The sequence below is a fragment of the Symphalangus syndactylus genome, chromosome 21, assembly GCF_028878055.3.
Source record: "Symphalangus syndactylus isolate Jambi chromosome 21, NHGRI_mSymSyn1-v2.1_pri, whole genome shotgun sequence".
Lineage (NCBI taxonomy): Eukaryota > Metazoa > Chordata > Mammalia > Primates > Hylobatidae > Symphalangus > Symphalangus syndactylus.
This window is the reverse complement of record NC_072443.2, coordinates 38,353,431-38,374,877: the sequence shown is the minus strand read 5'-3', so window position 1 is coordinate 38,374,877 and position 21,447 is coordinate 38,353,431. Positions and strand designations below refer to the sequence as shown.

General features: G+C 37.4%; 1 protein-coding gene across 19 annotated transcripts in view; it reads left to right on the top strand.

The window, feature by feature from the left end:
• The window catches only part of ZBTB20 (zinc finger and BTB domain containing 20), an 833,136-nt gene that overhangs the window by 627,977 nt on the left and 183,712 nt on the right, over window positions 1–21,447 (top strand). For 17 of the 19 annotated variants that reach the window (XM_063630087.1, XM_063630085.1, XM_063630084.1 and 14 more), the window contains one exon: window positions 20,145–20,184. The gene's annotated coding sequence lies outside the window, so the exon portion shown is untranslated. Of the gene's footprint in view, window positions 1–424; window positions 448–9,444; window positions 10,256–20,144; window positions 20,185–21,447 lie in introns of those variants that run through there. The other 2 variants (XM_063630094.1, XM_055260444.2) reach the window with 2 other exon arrangements.

The following is a 21,447-nucleotide window of genomic DNA, read 5'->3' as shown; positions in this document are numbered from 1 at the left end:
CTCAAACCAACACACATCCTATCCCCAGCTTTCCTTTAAAATGCCTATGATTTACCCTTTACATTGCAGGTATATCTTGATTTCTGTAGTAATTGTATACCTCAAAATTGCATGCCGAACAAAATTCTGTGCATGAGATCACGTAGTCAGTTGACTCATTACTCTAAGAAACTATGGAATGAGTCAATTTGCATTGTTAATGATGTCCCCCTATTTATCACCCCCTTTAAGTGTTTTTGTCTGATTTTTGTATGGGGGGTACATCATATTCAACTGATATAATGTCAAATGATTGAGATGTTTAAAGAGACTCCTGTTAAACAGTGAAAGAGAAGTCATCTTTATTCTTTCTATTTCCATCTTTATTCTTTTTTTCTTTTTCTTTTTCATAGGGAAGGAAGCAGAGGTACTCAGAATTTAAATAATTCCCCAAAGGTCAGCCTTTCTGTAAGTCAGCCATCCTACAGAAATGTAACTTGAAATTTTATTGCTCTCTGAGATTCTTTTTTTTTCTAGCATTGAATCATTTTTAAATGTTTTCTTTCCATTCCCCTTTTCTCACCCCTATAACCTCAGTAGGTTTACTTGTTTACCTTTTTATTCTAGAATATCTTGTGTCTGTTCTGTCTGCTTATACTTGAAATTTTCCTGGCAGGCAGCCATTGAGTGAACAGTTTATGTAGTTTTATATTAGTAGTTGTAATCTCTGCTGTCCCGGTTTTCTAGAATGTATGGTTGTTTGGGACTTCTCTGTGCTCTGCCCCTTTATTGGCAGTCTCACTTTCTTTCTTGTGTCTTACCTTTATCTCTCCAGAAAAGCTTCTGCAAAATGTATCTTTCCCACCAATCACAATGCTGCACTCTTAGTGTATGCAGTCTCTATGGTAACTGGGAAACATGCCACAACACCAAGATTACTGGAGCAACCATCAGAGTGGGGAAATCAGCGCATGCCCTCCTCTGGCACGACAGAAGTTTCCCCATTGAAACTGGAATCAGATACCTGTATATTAATATGCAGGGCAAGGAAGGCGGCAGAGGAAATGCTATAAGCCCAGTCTCTCTAAAGGCACATTATTGGGGTTTGATGGAATTCTTGATCTTATTTATCATGAATAAAGCTAGATTCATATACTGATCCTGAGCAGACATGGATAAACTGGTTGAACTTGAGGAGATTTTTTTTTCCTGCAGATACATGACTAGTTTGTAAACAAGAGAATTTTACTAAATTAGTATATATGCTTAGGTAAGCTCAGGGAAATTACCAATGTACTGTAAAAATTATTCACTTGCATTGTAGAGACAGACTTTTTCAGATGATTTCCCTAGCAATTGCATTGTTGACCCAGGGAGGACAAAAGGCAAAATTGGCTCTCTCTGAGCCTGCCTCACAGTGGGGGAAGTTCTGTTAGGACTTGAAGGGAACGAGGATGAAGCAATGAGGCTTTTCTGGGGTGCTTCCTTTAGGACTGAACTTCATTCCAAATATGCAGAGGATCTGACTCCCAGGTACAGCCCAGTAGAAACAAAGGGCGTAAATCAGAGTTTCATAACTTTGGCCCTGTTAACCTTTAGGGCCAGATAAATCTTTGTGGAACAGGGCTGTCCTATGCACTGTAAGATATTTAGCAGCATCCCTGGCATCTACCCTCTAAATGCCAGTAGGAACTTCTCTGACTGTGACAACAAAGAATACAAATGTCCCCTGACTGGGGGCAAAAAGTAGCCCCAGGTTGAGAACCACTGGCCTAAAGCGAGATGCAGCTTGGGTAAGAAAAGAGAGTTGGAGAATCCCTTAAAAGGCCCAGAATATTCACTAGTTGATCATTCAGCAGGTATTTATTGAGCCCCTGTTATCTTTCAGGCACTCTTCTACTTACCAGGGATACCACTGTGAAGAGTCATGATCTCGTGGAGCTTACCTTCTAGTACATGTATGCCACATGTTCCTAACTAGCAGGTTCCCCTTCCCTCCACACAGCATAACAGCAAATGCTTCAAGCCAACTGAGGGCCAAGAAAGGAAAAACACAAGTTCATATTTGAAGATTCTTTTTTCAGTTTATGAACCTCAAAACGGCTTTGATTTAAAAATGAAACTTGGCAAGTGATTAGTTCATATGTTTTAGTTTATAATATGTTTTAATCATTTTGGGTGTTTTCAAAACAAATGGTGAGATTAGGGGGTTTTTTTCTCTTCTATTTTTGGCCCCTTTCCTCTGGAGAGTCTTTCTCTTGTGTTTAGTTCTTGGTGTTCTTAGTATATTTGAAGAATGCTTTTAAGTATTTGAAATGTATGTACATGGTTGAAAGGGGATGAGGAAGAAGAAACCGAAGACTTCATGACCCTGCTCAAACAAATACCCATACCCCAGCCCTAAAGCAGTGTCCAGGCACCACATCTTCAAGGAAGGCCCCTTGGAAACCCCTCATGGGCCAGTCCTCTGACCCAGGCAATCTCCTAACCCCCTTTATGTATTCTTATGAGGATATATGATAAGAGCAGACTGTGAGATTTGTTGTTCAGATTTTTCCTCTTAGAATGTGAGCTCAGTGGGTATTAGTACCATGTTGGCTCTGTCCACAGTTCTACTATCTTCAGCAGGGCCTGGTACACAGTAAGCACTTAAGAAATACGTGTCGAATGGCTGGGCGCAGTGGCTCACACCTGTAATCCCAGCAGTTTGGGAGGCCAAGGCGGGTGGATCACGAGGTCAGGAATTCAAGACCAACCTGGCCAAGATGGTGAAAACCCATCTCTACTAAAAATACAAAAATTAGCCAGGCATAGTAGTGGGTGCCTGTAATCCCAGCTACTAGGGAGGCTGAGGCAGAGAATTGCTTGAACCCGGGAGGCAGAGGTTGCAGTGAGCCGAGATTGTGTCACAGCACTCCAGCCTGGGCAACAGAGAGAAATTTGGTCAAAAGAAAAAAAAAAAAAGAAATATGTGTTGAATGACTGACGAACTGACTAAGAAACCTAGCTTTTGGGATGTCCTTCCCAAACACTTTAAGCCTGTGCACTGCCTGTGGATTAACGTGCCTCTAGTATGAGACCATTGTCTTCCTCATTACTTTGTAAACTGTGAAGTAACATGTTCACTATCTAGTTCCAAGCTTTGTTCAATGATTTAGAGGATAAATGCCTATGCCTCTCAGTGTCGGAAACAGAGTAAAATTACATATCTTATTTACTTGTTTTCTTGTTTAATGTATGTTCCCTCTACTGGAATTTAAACTATATAAGGTGGAGAACTTGATCTGCCAATAATGTTATCCTCTGTGCCTAGAATGATGTCTGACACATAGTAGATACTCAACAAATATTTACTGAAAAAATAAATGATAGGCATTTCATCTATTAATATATTGATTGATAGATTGATTATTAGGGAACAAAAAATGCAGTAACATGATGGAGTTCTTAGTCATTCATTCAATATCCTAGAGCAGTGCCTAGCATATAGTAGGCACTCAGTAAGTACCTGATGAGTGAAAGAACTGATTCCAATATACTGAAGATTTTTTTTTACTGATTATATTAGTTTTCTGGGGCTTTGTAACAAAATACCACAAACTGAGTGGCTTAAACAATAGAAATGTTTGTCTCACAGTTATAGAAGCTAGATGTTCAAGATTAAAGTATCAGCAGGGTTGGCTCCTTCTAAGGCTGTGAGAATCTGTTCCATGACTCTCACCCAGCTTCTGGTGGTTTCCTGGCAATCTTTGATTTTCCTTGGCTTATAGAAGCATCAGCCCCAATCTCTGCCGTCATCGTCATATGATGTTCTCCCTGTGTGCATGTCTGTGTTTAAGTTTCTTCTTTTTATAAGTACACTAGTCATATTGGATTACAGTCCCACTCTACAGCATGACCTCATCTTAATCACCTCTTCAATGACCCTATTCACACATATATTCATATTCTAAAGAATTGGGGGCCAGAATGTCAACATACGAATTTTAAGGGAACAAAATCAACTCATAATACTAAAATAATAGAGATGTTCAGGTAGTAACATTTTGATGGATGACTTCTATTTGGAAAACATCAGCTTCTCAAAATGACATCTAGATTTATGATTCTATATGGAAATTGATGTGGTAATATTAAATAGCATTTACTATGTTATACCAAGACATATGTGTTTATAGAGAGGAAACGTAAAGAAAGTCCAAGGGGCATGAATGTACATGGCATATATCCTTGAATGCTGAGTAGTGTGGTGTCACCAGACAATGGGTTATGTGGGGAAGACTGCTGAGAGGTGCCGAAGGGATTTGTATATGAAGCAAAGGGGCTTGGGGGTTGGGCTTCATTTTACAGGCCTCCAACATATAAGGCAAAACTTACTGAATGGTAAATGAGTATAGCAAGGATGAATTTTATTGTATGTAGATTATACCTCAGAGAACCTGACCTTTAAAAGAAAGAAAACAATGAGGTTGAAGAATGGATTTTGGAAGCTTAGCAATTCAGAAGTGTTTGGTGACTTTGGCAAAAAAAAAAAAAAAAAATGGTTTAATTAGAAACATAGCTAGAGAAACCAGATTGTAATGGTTTGAGGAATAAACGGGAGCTTAGGAAGCTTGAAGGTGGCACAAAAGAGGGAAAGATAAGGTCTGCAAAAGATGGTTTGTTGTTTGTTAGTTTATTATCATTGTTATTGTTGTTACTTTAAATGAAGACAGCTAAAGCATGTTGGCAGGCAGTAGGAAAATTGAAAATACAAAAGAAAGGAAAAGTAACTGATATAATAAGATCCTGGATGAGGTTATCAGTGCTAGGCAGAAAGATCTCTGAAATGTTACAGGTGGATTCATTGGTGGCAAAGGTGGAGTGATAGGAAGTGCCATTTGATGGCCTCTGTTTTCTCTATGTAAAAGGAGGCAAGGTTAGTAGCTGAGAGTGAAGGGTAGGGGATGGGTTATAACCAGTTAAACAGAGTAATGAATGAAACTATGGAGTGAAAAAGGAAACTGACTAGGAGCAAATTTTAAAATTGCAAACTAATTCTGAAACTCGAACTTATGCTGGAAACCGTAATTCTGCAGGAGCATCAAGCTGTACGGTTTTGTGCTTTTTCTCCAGCAAGGATCAGCAGCCTGGAAGCTGAGGAGAACACACGTGGGTTCATCTGAGCTCCAGAACTAGGTAAATACAGTTGAGAACTGTAGATGAGGGAACTGATGGAGCTGGTAGGTATTTCTGAAGTTAACAACCATGGGCATCCAGACTGGTAGAGAAGAAACTGGAAAACAATAGTCTGGGAGAAAAGAGGAAAAAACAAGAAAACCAAAAAGTCAGGGTGAGAAAGTAGAGTACTTGTTTTCTGGAGCCATATGTGTGCTCGTAAGGAGCCCGGCCTTACAAAACAAGTCTTATGCCACAGATCTCAGAGAAACTGCAGAAAGTAGAACGAACACATTACAGGGCATAGACTGGATTCAAGAACATAGCCTCGTGGTCAGTGTTTCATTCCTAACTTGCCACTAATTTAAGGCAGCTGTCATTACCACCATTATCACAGAATGCTAATCCTTAGGAAAAGAATGTAAGAGTAGAAGAAATACCTGTGCATGTAAGAGCAGAATAAATAGGAACCTCCCATGGGGCAATGGTAATAAACTTGACAAGAGGCAAATTGTTTTATTTTTTGCCTTGGATTCCAAAAGTGTACTGAGGTTTCCCTCTAGGCATGCTCTTTTACTTTTCTTAAGATTATCGATTTATTCTGTTAGAGAGTCTACAGAGGTGACACTCTTCTTTTTTGGCCCTCGCTCTCCCTTTCTTTGTTTTCTCTTTCTCCTCATTTCCTCCTATCTTAATGGATTAAATGTTGTCATATGTCTCAGCAACCCTCCCCAACCCAGTGACCAAATAAAGTATTCCCATTACTTACTATTGGATTTTGTTTAATCCCCAAGAAGACTGGGCTAAGAAGTTAGTGCTTGGTTAGAAAACACTTTTAGGTACTTTGCAGATAACACTGTACCACTAATCCCTCATGCCCTATACATTTAGATGAACCTGGGTGTCTCTCTCTGATATTCATAAGAAAAGCCCTGCTCCTATGGGCCCTGTCTCCATATGTCAGCCTAGCAAAGTAACCAACCATGTTATGCACTGTGAGATACCATGCTCTAGTTATCCTTTTCTTGCTTGAGTGGACTGAGATGAACATAATACACAAGGTTTAGTAGTTCCTAAACCCTATGAGAATTCCTAAGCTTCTTCTCTTGATGTTGTCAATGTATAAGTTCGAAAAATAGCTTTGGGGGAATTTCAATAAACAACTCTAAATAAGTCCTCTTTCCTTTGCAAATATAAATCCTTTGTAAAATTTTATTTTTTTCCTTTTGTTTTCTACTCCTGATTCTATTATAGCTCTAGCAATGCTAAAAACCAGCTGGTTTGGAGATTAATATGACCAGACATACCATGAATTTTTTAAATCTCAAAAGTCCCAGTTTATGCTTCTTGGTAAATCGAATATCTGTTATATATACACACATACACACATACATAAACACATACATACATACATATTTATACAGTATGTTATTATGTCTTCTCTAAATTCTTTTTTTTTTTGTCTCCCTGTCTCCTAAAATTCTCCTTAAATGCTTTTTTTGTTATAATAAAGAGGTAGGAGAAAGAAAACCTGAAGAAATGGAGGAGAAAAGAGTATGAAGTGCTAGAAGATGGAAGGAGAAGGCACACTATGGAATAAGGGAAACCAGTGAGGAGATTGAACAAGTAGTGATTTTCTTTTCCCTAGTTCCCTTGGACTGCTTTTAGATTTGGTTTTGATATTTCTCTCACCTAATGCCCCAAAATGACCTCTCCCTAGCAATTTGTTCTATAAAAAATATTCCTTTTACTGCCAGAAAATATCTCTTACCTGTTAAGCAGGTTGAAATATCCTGCCCCAGCATCTAAACATCCTCTCCAGCCTGCCAAGCCCCTAACCACCTGACACAGGGGACTTGGACCCATTGCCATTAGTTCTACACACCCCCTACCCCATGCCAGCATGGAGAGTGTTAATGGCTGATGTAAGTGTGAAAGAACATAAGCGATAATTTGGTTTTACTTTATTAAAATTCAAAATATAAATAGGTAAACTACATGTTGAATTCATTAAATTCTTCCTCCACTGTTTAGAAATACAAAAACTGCATTTTTAGAAAAGGGATTGATTGGTGTCATGTACGTATTTGTTCACGTCTGTTGATGCAAGATAATAAGAGTATTAACATAGAGGTAGAATAATGGTATTTATAATTTCATCACCACTGTTTATATAAGATAAAAATGTCTGAAAGCAACAGAGAGAACATTTGCTGCTCTATACATACATTAAATTCTCCCATTTTTGTTTATAAAGCATATGAGGAAGAAAAACAAGTTTAACAAATTGAGGAAGAGTTAGTGTTCTTTTTACCATGTCCACTGACATTTACCTAAGGTAGCCAGGTTCAGAAAATACCAAAATATAGTGGAGAGGGTAACTCCTTATAAGAGAATATAGGGAACAGAAACATGCACTTGGTTAACTGTTCTCTGAGATTGACATTACTTGAGCTAGATTATGGTCCTCTGTTCAATGCAGAAATTGTTCTACCCCAGAGAGTGGTGAGTACTAAGTCTGGGAGACCAGTAACTTGTATGTAATTTGCCTGTAACTTGAGATATGAACCTTAGGGGCTGAGGCTCCATTCCCTCTTTCAAAAAAAAAAAAAGGAAAAAAAAATGGTGCTTCAGATTAGATTGTAAGGACTCATTTCAAAAACTTAAATAATTCTGGGTAGACTTTTATATTTTCATGGCTGTTTGAGAAAGAAAAGGTAGTTGGGAGTGGAGAAGGGGTTTCTTATCTATATAAAAATTAGCTGAGTTGATAATATAGCTCACAAAGGGTCAAGTCATTCATGAAAGGTTAATGGATGTTACAGGGCAAATGAATAAAAACAAATAAAGAACGAGAAGAGGAATCATCATGGCAGGTGGTTATATTTATAACTTGTCTAAAGTGGGCTAATAACCTGTCAGTGATAATAGAGACAGAAACTCTCCAAAACATACATTAGAGTGGAAGGTCCTTGAGGACAGGAGTAGAATCCGGTTGGCAGAGTAATCAATAATAGACTCGGAAAAATATTTGTTGAATTAATGAATGAATGCATGGTGTTGGAAATACTTTGTATATTCTCCCCTATCTTAGCCAACTCTCAAGATAAGTTCAGAAACTTTATTAGGCTGTCATAAAAGAGTTAATATTACACAAGGGCATAAAGCAACTAATTTTTATTAATTAGTTCCTTTAAATCCCCATTCATATTCCTATTCCTGTCTACACCCATAGGTAAGCATATTTTATTGTCTGTTGGACCAATTTTGCCTGAAAATGTTAGAAGATGAAGTCAGAGAAGTAGTAAGGGACATACTTTATTGGTCTAACAGACCATAGTAAAGGCTTTAGAGTCCCAAGCATCAGTGAGCCTGAAAAAGTCTAATGGGCAGGAGAGTCTTTGAAATCACAACAACAACCCTATTTTTTTCAGAATTACCAGATGAGACTCTTCAGCCAAAGGCTGGAGGCCTAGATGTAAGAACCTGATTTAGGCTATTTGTTAACTGTGATATTTCTGACCAGTATAAATAAAAATAAACTGTGCTTCACTGGACCTTTGTTTTTTGCCTATTGAGCCAGTTTTATCCATCAATTTACCCCAGTTGGCATCCTTACCTAAGAGAAGCTTAGGGAGCAGTAGCAAATGTGTTTTTCAGCACACTGAAGACCTTCTAGAACTTATCTATAAGGTCTCAAGTTCCAAAGTGTAGGATTTAAGACACTAAATAAAAATTTAAAATATTAGATAGATTTTCCCTTGTACTAACTGTTCACTGAACTAAGACTTATAGAATTCCTGTGTATTTAATAGTGTATGCATAAATCACTTTGCAAAGGAAAGAGAGGTTAAAAGTTCACATAAGACATATATGATCTCTAACCAAGTCCTTCCAAGGTGAACCAATTTGCTACACTTACTTATAAGAATGAGAGAAATCCGATAGTTTGCCTAAGATGGGATATTCAGAAGAAGTCATTTTCTTGTCCATTTATGTCTAAATCTTTAAAACTCTGAAGCCATGTTACTAGTAGAACTGAGGGAAATAGCCTAGAATTTTTCTTGTCACTTACAGAGATGACAGACTTACAATGTGATGATTCTTTTGAAAGCTTCTTACAAGACCTAGAACTTGTCTGGCTCCATTTATCTGGCCAGGATGTATTTCTATGATTTATCCAATGAGATTCTTAGCAGAGCCTTACATTTACTGCGTAAGATAATTGTATTTCTTTTCTTTGCCATGACAAAAACCACTCTATACTATACACATAACGTTAAAGGTTGCTTTTTTTTTTTTTTTTTTTTTTTTTTTTTTTTAGCGTGTGGACAGAGTCCATGGAAGCTTTTTTCAGTTCCATCATGTTGACAAGCTGATTCCATTAAATCACCCACCATCATCATGTTCACTTTTTTTTTCTTTTTTCTTTTTTGAAAAGTTAGAAAACAGAGATCATCTTAGAGTCTTCAAGGCATTTCCTTTGGAAAAAATAAATCTGGAAAAACATGAGTCTGTTCCTTCAAATGGAAAAAAGGCCCTTCTCTTGAAGCTATTCAGGATAGGGAAGGAGCTCTCGGTCCTTTACCCCCTGTAAGATCGGATATTTTTTAAACATTCTGAGTATAGATCAAACTTCTCTACCTCAGTGTTTATTATGTATTATTTGCCACTTCAAATGGACACTGCAAGAAGTTAAATGAATGACATGGAAGAGATTCGTTCAGGGATTTTTTAGTATTTTGCACCCTCAGATGCAATGCAATTAGATAATGTTTTAGGATCACACTGCTGTTTTGAATTAGGGCAGACATATCCCTGCTCCTCCCAACACCATGCTTTCCTCACTGAGGGGGAAAAAATCATATGATCATGCTGCTGCTGGGTCATTTAAAGCATTGAGTGGATGTGTGAAATGAGAAAAAAAAAAAAAAAAAAAGCTCAGTGTGGGGTTAATTAGCTCTGTGGCGTTGTGGGTGGGTCGCTTCCTCCGGACCAAATCATGCAGGAGGAACCATGTGTGTGCAGATTGACAAAATTAAAAGAAAGCCCATGAACCTTCAGACTCTAGGACAAAAATTGATTGCCTTTAGAAACAAGAAAGGAACCCTTTCATGCAGTGAGTACTTTGGGCTTCATTGGTCAGAGACGAATGGACTTCCCTTGAAGTGTCGGCTCAGGCCACTGTCATATACTGAAAATGAATCTATGGTTTGAGAAGGACCTGGCAAATCTGGTACTTTTAAAAATTTGCCTCTGCTGACACTTTTTAAAATCATGTCTTTCTCAATTAGGATACTAGCCTTGTTTTTGAGGTCTCATCTTGGAAACAACATAATTTCTTCCCCAAAGTATGCGTGAATCCTTTATATTTTTGTAATTGTGTTTCATGGTATTTCACAGACTGCTGCGGGTTCCCTGCCTGCTGAGATTCGTTCAGCTGTGGTTTGGCCTGAAGGGTTCCCACTAGGTTGTTTACAATCTAATCCTTGAAGTGGGAGGTTAAGGAGCAGATAGAAAACATCCTCGATCCCTGGATCATTAATAGGTGAATACAAGAATTCAGATATTTACAAGGAAATCTCACAGGCCAGGATTTCTAGGGCAGAAAGATATTGTGAGAGGCTCCTGGAGCATATGCTGACAAGGAGCCAGGAACCAATGGAGATTATCCATGAGGAAAACACTGACAAATATGTTAATAAAATTTCAGTGCAGACCATTTGGGGTTTCTTATGTTTTTGCCTAAATTACTCTGACTTTAGTAGTAACAGCACTTCATGGAGTATACAGAGTCACCAAATGTTTATGACTTTTGAGAAGAAGAATATGTGTGTGTGCATGTATGATGTATGCATTTATAGGTATATATCTTTATTTGAAGTAAAACTATAAGCACAATTGGCTTCTTGAGGTGGGGAAGCAATTGACCCCTTTTAGCAGTATACTTGGAAAACTCGAAGCATCTAGGACAGAATTTGCCACCACCACCACCACCAAACACACACACACACACACACACACACACACACTCCCCAAATACTTTCCTTATTACCTGTGAAAAAAACTGAATTTAGATCTTGTGTCAACAGTTAAGAAAATGCAAATTCCCCTAAGTAGAGGCATTAAAACAATTAAATGAATATATTTTTAGCAAACTGAGAGCAAGCTGTGGTTGGGGAGATGGAGAGCTCACTAAGAGTATCCTCAAAGAAGCAGTCCCAGCCGCATTTGTTTCTGTTTCTTCAACTGCCTGATGATAGGAATGTGGATGTGGAAATAAGTAGGACTAGAAGGTGGGGGAAGCAGAGAGTAAGTTTTGCTAATTCTAACAACCTATGTTATCAGCTTATTGTGCCACAGCTTTTCAAAATTCAAGTTGCTGGTTAACTTGACACCTTTTCTGTTCCATTCATTCTGTTCATTATGAAGCAGCATAAGCAATGGCTACATGCACCAACCATTATCCTAGTTCGGTTGTCAAAATTAGCTTAATGCTGACTTTATTTTCTGTAGTGATACTAAACAAAACGTTTCTTTTGAAAGGTCTTAGACCTCTATCCTCCCAACTCCTGATCACAGTAATAACCAACCTCAAGAAGTCATTAGTGAAGACTAGAACAATATCCTATAACAAGTCAGCTATGAAGAAATTGGCATAGTTTGTCTCTTTGATTCATGTTCTTATGGAAATAATGGGTTGCAAAATAAAACTACATTTCTTTCTCTCTCTCTCTCGAATTCATTTTTTTACTGGATCTTCTCTACAAATTACATTGGAATGAAGATTTTGTTTTTGTTTTTGTTAACAAGATTCAAATAACACTCAAAGGCTTTAAAAGCCAAAGTCCATCATTAGATATAGCTTTCTTCTATAATGTACTGCCAGTTTCTTATGTATGTGTATTTTTACCTTCCTGATGCCTTCGCCTGTTGATTGGTACATGTTAGTGCTTTGCTTATAAGAGTTGGGCAATAGTTCAGTGATCCAGTCCAAATATGGGCCATAGATAGAATGGACTCATCTTCTATTTAAGAAAAGCGGCAAACTGCTTTAAATGAATTTGGTTCAGACAAGGTCACTGGAGCTGTTCATCTAACCCTGTGCTGTATGTAATGAACACTTCTGCTGAGCTCCAAAGCTACAAGGTAAATAGACAAAGAAAGCCAGTAACTTGCCACCCCTGTTAGACCTTATCTGTGAGTCTGTTATTAGATTTACATTCTTAATCATATGGGGCACATTTTGGTCATTTAAAGGAATTGTTTATTGGTTCTCCTGTTGTCTTTGAAGCTAGTCCAGGAAATAATAATAGTGAGTTCATATATTACTCTCTGGACCTTCAAATTGAGTTTATATACATATTCAATATGAGGTTTATGAAATATTCAGCAAATTTCTTAGACATGAAAGAATTAATTGTTAGACTGTTTTACTCTAGCTAATCACTATGTTAAAGCTTTAGTAGATTCAAGTACATTTTTCCCAATTTTGTGTTATATGCACTTGGCAAATTGAATAAAAAACGTAAGCACCATGTATTAGTATTTTGAATTTAATAACTTACCAACTATCTGTATTGCTTATTTCTTTTTAAACTGTAGAATGTGTTTTACTCAACTGTATTGTGATTCTGTATAATTTTTAGGGTTAACATTTTATAGAATTTTATAGAATCATACAGAGTTAAACAAGACTAGAAAAGTTATTGAATTCATTCTCCTGACTGGAGGCAGAGCTGCATTTATTTTATCCAAAATAGATGAAGATTTTTCCTATTTTAAGAGAGTCAGGAAGAAAGAAATTTCAGAACTGCTCTTAGCAATCTATTTGATTATTTACCACTTGCATATTTAGAATGTTCATCTTTAAGTCTTAAATTCTGCACTGGACGGTTTAATGTCATTTTGCCCTAGGACAAAAATGCTGATCATTATCCTCTTTGTAACAACTTTTCTTATAGTCAAAAAACTATGAAGACACACCTCAGCTCTTTCTTCCCTAAGCTAAATTATCCCAGTTTTTTAAACATTTGCTTTTGTTTGTATAGCTCTTTCTATACCTGAGTGGCAAAGGGGACTATTTTTAAAAGCTCTGTCATATATGATGCCTCTTAGAGAGGCACTGCATATTTTAATTTCACTGTGCTGATGTGGAAATAGCCACAACTTTTTCATTATATGCTGATGGACAGGGCATTTGTGTTCATTTAACCTTGAGGTTTAAACTTGTTCCCGAAAAAGTAACTGACTCATAGCATTGGCTAGACCCAAGAATAAAGAGCATCAGTTTTCCTAATCTTCAAGCTCATCTTGCCCCCACTCCTAAAATGCACTAAAATTAACTTTTCCTTGACCTCTCTCTGGTGCTATTTATTTACTGATTTAACAACTTTCTTCTGTCATCTCTGTCTCCTAAAATAGATGGACAGCATTTATTCAACAAACATTGGAGTGTCGTGCTGTGTTTCACACACTATGCTAGGCTTGGGAGATTCAAGCGTGAACTGTTCGCTGACTCAGGGACATAGATGTCCCAGGCCATGTTCAGGGAGGAGCAAATAGGCTGTCACCATATATAAAGAAGCAGCAGTGGGAAAATTTTTCTTAAAATTAGAGAGGTGGGCCAGGGCCAGATTGTGAAAGGTCTTGGAGGCTCTTAAGCAAATAGTTGGTAGTGACAAGTCTGAATGATTAGACCACATGATAGCAGTGCCAAACCTTTTCAGCATCCCTTAAGATCAGTTTACTATAAGTCAAAGGTCCTGGTACATCAATCCCTTTGGAATTTATAGAGCTACAGTTTTGGTAGTTTAAGATATAGAAGAGAAAGTTATTTGGAATCAGATTGTAAAGTGTTCCTGAATGTCATCATGCTAAGGAATTGCGTCTATTTTAGCAGCAATAAAAAACCATCCTAAATGTATTAAATAAATTCGGTCCTTGCCACCCCTCCCAGCACTACTGCTTTCATTTCATTCTAGTCTGTCAGGCCCTATCCCGGTAAGAATCAAGAAGGAACAGGGAAATTCACATGGGGTGGGATGGAGTGTTACATTGTATCTTGGCAATGTCTCAGGCGCAGAAGCAGTCCCAGACCTAATTGCTGAACTTTAAAATCTTCTCTATTTATTGATTATAACCTTATTTCATCAACAAAATTTTGAAGGCAGACCATTTTTTAGGATTATTATCATAGCATGTTAAGAAAAAAAGACCTCAGTGTCATTGTCTTATTATTCTTCTTGAGATGGATCCAAAATAATATGCGTTTTGGAAAGCAGACCCCAAGATATGTATGACCATTTATGGCATTTATAGTCTTCTTCTTCCTGACCAAAAGGCATGAAAATACATCAAAAATCTGTCCTGCAGGAAACCCCAAAGTACCTAGAGAGCGATGGCACAGGTACTGTATGCACATATAAATACCCTTGCATCTGGCTTTCTCTTGTAAACCTTTTGCCAAATAGAAAATAGAGAATTAAAAACTCCCAAATTCAGGATGCATGAAATGTCATTAAATCTAGTACAAATTTTTTTGAATCTGTCAGATAAAGGAAATCATGTATCCAGAGTAAAGATGGAATATCAGTTGACAGGCACTTAATTTTGAGAGACATATAAATCTAAAAATCTAATAGTGCCTCATCCTTTGAAAACACTGGAAACCAGAAAGGTATTAGGAAAATCAATAAGGTAAAAATCATCATCCTACTATTTGGGATGACTCCCACATAAGAATTAATTAACGCAATACTTCTAGAACATTAAAGGGATGTTAAAACATTATCTCTACCCATAGAAAACAAACATATAAACCCATCTAACTTTTAGACAGAGTAGTTAAAGAAAAAAGATTGGAAATATTGAGATTGGAAATAAGAGGTCATTTCTGTCCTGTTGTCACACCATTTACCCTCTTCAGCTAGAAGGATAAGTGTCGAACTTCAGTTCATCCAAATTCCTCAGCTCTATCATCAGTGCAGTGACACATTCTAATTTTCTGACTCATTTGTGATGAATAATCTCTCCCTTTTCTATTCACAATGCTGAAAGTAACCAATTTTTATGTGAGTTACGATTTCTTATTTTCCTTTTTTTAAATTGCACTATTATTGTTTTCTCTTAGCAGAATTTGTCTCACTCTTTATCACCCAGTGTGAATCTCATGTTCAGAAAAGCCCATGGACAGTAATAGTGCCTAGGCTTGGAGTTAGTCAAGAGGAATGAGAGTCTGAAGACCCAGATTCCGTTTTTAACCCAGCCAGATACCTCAGCTGGCAAGTGGTTCAGCTTCCTCACCATAAAATGGGTATAATAATAGCTTTCCCTTACCACTGTGAAATATTTAGAATGCAAATCAAGCCAAACCTGTCTCCTTCCAAAGAGAAGCTTAAACTAGCCTGTGTAATCCTGAATGAGCCCAGATTCAAGGGGAAACATAAAGTGGGAAACTCCTAAAGGTAGTGTAATTTAGTGGTTAAAAATATGTAGATTTTGGAATGGCACACACTTATTCAGATGCCAGCAGCTGTATGATCTAAGCTAAGTTTCCTAATTTCTCCAATTTCTCTTTTTTCTCTAGTAAATTGGAAGTAACAGTATTTTCTCTTGTAGTGGGGATTAAATGATACACTGTTAACCATGCTTCTCAAACTCTTCCACTTGGGTGATCCTCAAGTTAGAGTGAGTGCTCCAATACTAAGGGTGCCTGCCAGGACATTGCTTGAAGTAGTCTGCCACAAACAAGACTTTTCAGTGAAGTCTCAGGTTTCACCCAAAAAATATATATAAAAATTTTGCTTTCAGCTCCTCAATATATTCTTATTTGTTTCACTCAACCAGAAGTTCCATGAGGACAAGAACAGTATCTGTTTTCTTTTTGGTATAACATCAAAGAAATAGTTATTGGATAAATGAATACGTGTGCAAATAAGAGTTTAAATTACTTGCCCACAAGGAATACTGACCCTCCAGGAAGACAGCCATGTATTTATTATTTATTTTGTGGCTTTTTCTACTCCCGTTACACTGCTCACATTCCTGGGCATACTCATATCCAAATTTGAGAAGGATTTATTTCTCAAGGTACCTGAAGGACTCAGTAAATCGTGATTCTTATTATCATTATCATCTCTCTGCTCGGTACTCCTCTACTCCATTGTTGCTAAGGCTTTGTAGACTTTTTTAAAAAAGAAATTATAAAGGACTAGGAAGGTAGGAGTCTGGCAGGCCTTCAAAGAAGCCTGTGTGGTTCTAACCACATACTCTTACCCACTTAGAACTCTTTTTTATACATTTTCTTTGCTGCTGGCTTTACTTTATAGCGTTTCATGAAAAGTCTATAGAGGTGAGTAGCTATGGGATTGAAAGAGGGTTTTCTCCCCTCTCTGCCTAGGCCAGCGGTTCCTAACCTGAGATTCATGAATGGCCTTCATGGAGTCTAGGAGTTCCTTGAAACTTGGTGTTTTTGAGGAGTTTTCTGGAGAAAGAGATTCTCATAGGGATCGGTATCACTTCAAAATGTTGAAAACCACTGATGTAGAACTTTATGTAAACAACACTAAAATTGACTTTAAAGTTACAATTAATAATATTTTTGATTCTTGGAGATTGACACTATATAATAATTTCCACTCAGAAATTATAATACGAAGATTAAACTTCACCCCTCATCATCCCCCTCTCTCTGCTCATCCCCCACCTTCCACCCTGATATTTTAATGTCCTGAATTACTTGGGCTTTACAGTTTTATACTCTTTGCTAGATATATTTATGCTTTGAACCAAGTGTGCTTAATGCAAATGTTTTTAATCCTCTGTGAAACTATTACAGATAATTCTTTGCATTTCGGATAAAAACAACTTATAGACATATAAGGTGAATATCACTTAGGTGGAAAGAGCATGTATAAATGAAATAACAATTTGAATTGAGAAAATATAAATCTATGTAGATTAATACATATTCTCAGAATTACATAGCAGATTATAATTCAGTCAAGAAGTAGGTGTCTTTTGATGCCTATGAACATTTATGAATTGTGTAAGAACTCTGAGATTAAATTTTTAGCCACAGTATTAAGTTTGGAATCATATTATCATTTTATATTAACATATAAGTACAACAATTATATCCAATAAAACTTCCATTTAACTTGGCTTTAATTTGTTTTAGACTATGACATACACACTGTAATTTTTCTCTCCATTTTGGATTCCTGTCATTGACGGCCAGCCTGTGTGTCATTTGACATCCAGGAAAGATAGTTTTTCATTCCAGACATTGGATGTGTTAGTCAATTTGGGTACAACTTACACTGATCTCTTTTGATCACATCAAAAATTTAATTTTAACTAATTTTATGAATAAATGCACCTTGAAATTTAGAAAAAAAGTTATGTGCTTAGATATAAGAACATAAACACTAGGTATAATTTTAAAAGAGCATATTATTGAGAGTTATTGGGTTTATAACATACAACAGAAAAATGATCATTGAACATATTTCATAGAAAATTGCTAATAATATTTTCTTCTTCTCCCCAAAGGTTAGAAAAGACAGCAAGTTCAAAAAAGGGAGAGGGAAAGAAAGAAAGAGAGATATAGAGAGAGGAATGTAGGAAAGGAGGGAGGGAGGGAGGAAAATGGTAAGAAAATACGCCCCTGTGCCATAGTCTAATATCTAATATCCTGGCTTGCAGAGAAGACTAGAATATAGCAAAACTTAGAGCTTTAAAATCTTTGAAGACTAGTCAGTCTTATATATATATATATTTCAAATTTGTATGTGCTTTCAATGAATCATACATAAGCTAATTATCTTGCTTAAAATTTTCATTAAACTCATCAATTTTGTGAAACAATTTGAAAGCATTGGAGATCTCCACCCTCTCTTGTGTTAGCATGTATAATAATCCAGGCTGGAGATTTTCATCTTAACTCGTCTTGTCACCATCCTGCATCAAGTACACCTGCATGTACTTGAGCGAGGTTTCACGTTGACCGCAAAGGGAAATCATTTCTTTGAAGAAATCTCTACAATAGTGCAACTGTCCCAGAAACTTTCCAGGAAGGGCGATGTCTTTAATTGCTGGTTTTCTGCTTTAGCCTTTTCAGTGCAAAGATACTTAATCAGGTCCTTCTACTTGATTTCCTTTAGTGAAGCTTGTTTTGCGTATTTCTGGAGGCCTTATGTGAAGTTGTTAAAATCATGGTGTCAGAGAGGCAAGATTGAATCAGCCTGTATTAAATTCTTGATATATTTTAGTGGGCTAGAGGTAGGGGGACCTGCTTTGTTTTCTCAGTATCTTTTTTTGGTTTATTAATTTCTCATGGCTCTCCTTCTACTTCAGTTTTATCCTTCTAAGAGAAGCTATCAAAACACTGATGGGTCCGGGCACGGTGGCTCACACTTGTAATTCCAGCACTTTGGGAGGCCAAGGTGGGTGGATCACCTGAGTTCAGGAGTTCGAGACCAGCCTGGCCAATATGGCAGACCCCATTTCTACTAAAAATACAAAAATTAGCTGGGTGTGGTGGTGCGCGCCTGTAGTCCCAGCTACTCGGGGTGCTGAAGCAGGAGAATCACTTAAACTCAGGAGGCAGAGGTTGCAGTGAGCCAAGATCATGCCACTGCACTCCAGCCTGGGTGACAGAGGGAGAGTCTATCTCAAAAAAAAAAAAGAAAAAAGAAAAAAAACAAGGCACAGTGATGGGCAGACCAGTCCTATAATAGTTTTTTTTTTGGCGTGTGATTTTTTTTTTTTGGACGGAGTCTTGCTCTTGTCACCCAGGCTGGAGTGCAGTGGCATGATCTGGGCTCACTGCAACCTCCACCTCCCAGGTTCAAGCAATTCTCCTGCCTCGGCCTCCCAAGTAGCTGGGATTACAGGCGCCCGCCACCATGCCTGGCTAATTTTTGTAGTTTTAGTAGAAACAGGGTTCCATCATGTTGGCCAGCCTGGTCTCGAACTCCTGACCTCCAGTGATCCAGCCGCCTTGGCCTCCCAAAGTGCCGGGATTTACAGGCATAAGCCACCACGCCCAGCCTGGCTTGTAATTTAAAGAGTGAAATATCAGATTTTAAACATAGAACAAGAACACTGTTAGGGTCAGCTCCTCCAAAATCTGAAATTTTCATCATTTCATCTGAAATTTTCATTACCAAACAGAGATGTGTTTGGTGGGAGGGAAGCTTTGTTTAAAATCACTTTATCAGATTATTTTCCACCATAGAGGGGACATTCTAGGCTGGTGAGAAGGGGGTAGAGGCAGTTTTAGAAGGCAAGTCCAGGGCAAACTTAGGACTGAGTTCTTAGCAACACACGAATGTATTGAATTTGTTCAGAGGAACTTCTGGACATTAAACATACTAAATATACCTTAAAAGAGACAAAGTTTATCAGGATTTGACTCATCTTTGTCAAAATTAGCTAAAATTGGTCATGTACTATATAGTAAAGCTTTTACCTATTCTAGTCAGTGCTGCCCAATAGAAGTTTCTACAATAATAGAAACGTTTTCTATCTGTGCTATCCAGTAAGGCAGTCACCAGCCACATGTGGGTATTGAGCACTTGAAATGCAGCTGGCAAGACTGAGGAACTAAATGTGTAGCTTTTTATTAAATGTTAAATAATTTAAATTTAAATAGACAAATGTGGCTAGTGGCTATTCTGTTAAATGGTAACATAGCTCTACCAAATCCTATATGATACAGATTAGAATGAAATTAACAAAGAAAGGTCTTTGCACTCCTTGTGCTGGGAAGTACTGTCTTGGTCATCATAGCAGGGGGTCATACCTTTAGAAAGTTTTTATGAAGCTGGGTCTCCTTTATTTTGAGGCTAGAAGTGACAAAATAGGCTCCTTTAGGAACAACCAGTCCCACCTATGCCTAGATTTGCTTTCTTTCTTCCCACTATATCATTTTGCTTTTATATATCGGTTTTGCATCATATATCGGTTTGCTTTTAATTCCTTATTTTTTCTTCGATTTTCAGATCTTTGACCATCAGTCTGTGACCTGCCCCTTCTCTTTATGTAAGTAAAAGTGATTTCTTTACCTTTAAAAAAAAAAGTGTTGGATTTAAGAAATTGTGGTCTTCACTGGCATATTTCCTAGCTGACTTTGTTGTGGTTTCTAGTGTTTCTGTAGTGTGTATTAGTTTCTTTTGCGTTTGGAGTCTATGCTGTTGATAGTAATACTAAGTTGCTATCCATGAGGGTGCAGAAAATACTAGTGCCACCGATACTGTACTTCTATAAAGGCTGCCCTTTACTTGGCTGCAGCTGCTGTTTGCAAAAGTCACTGCTCTTTTAAAGTATAGCTTACATTATTCAGCCAAATACCAGCAACAGTTGGGCTTTTGCTCCTCTGTCAATCATTGGGCAATTATGTATTCTTCAGTTAGGTACCCATCCCTAGGTCCAATAGTTTTTAATTTTAACTTCTAGATCAGAGCTTTCATTTATTGACAAAATTTATAATATCCCTTTACTAAGAAGTACAAGACTGTAAAGTAAATAGGCTAAACTTTTGTGCAAAATTATGAAGTCTACAGGGGAAAAAAAAGAAATCCCAGATTCACGTGTGCCAGAAGGTTTATAAAGGTACCACTCTTTTTTAGAAAAGATGGAAAGGCATTTGGGGGAAAAAAAAAACACTTGATTTTATATGAAAGAAAGAGAACGTTAATTATTTAAAATTCAAACCAGGCTGCACTGAATTGGCTTAAATAAATTTTATTTTGAACTGCTTGAAAGAGATTCTAGGCCAATGAACCCAAATAATCAAAGTCACTTATGAGACACCACCCAAAAGATCCTACAGGTAGTGATAGTCACCTAATGTGATAAATAATTATCGGTATCCTCTGGCTGCTTCTTACTCTCTGGTGAGCTCTGTTCCTTATTCACAACATTATATCTTGCTTCACTGACTCCTTACTCCAAGGTGTTTCTTATATTATAATCATTTGCACAGAATGGAGGTTCCCATGGCTATTTTGTTTATGCGTGCCTTCCACTAACTAGGAAGATATATCTTCCTAGAAGATAGTGGCAAATATATTTAGGGAGGCAGAATCCTCCAAAGGATGCTAAGGCTAAAGTGTAACATGACAGTTTATTTGACAGAGAAAGGAGATTGATTAAACTCCCCAAAGACTGGAGCTGTGTGTAATGCATTTATACAACAGGGGTGGGTCCTACCTGCCCCTGACAAGTCTTGTTATTCTCTATTTCAGTGTCGATAGAGTGGGTCTGTTAATGCTTTGGAGGATGTCAATATGCATGCTTATGGTT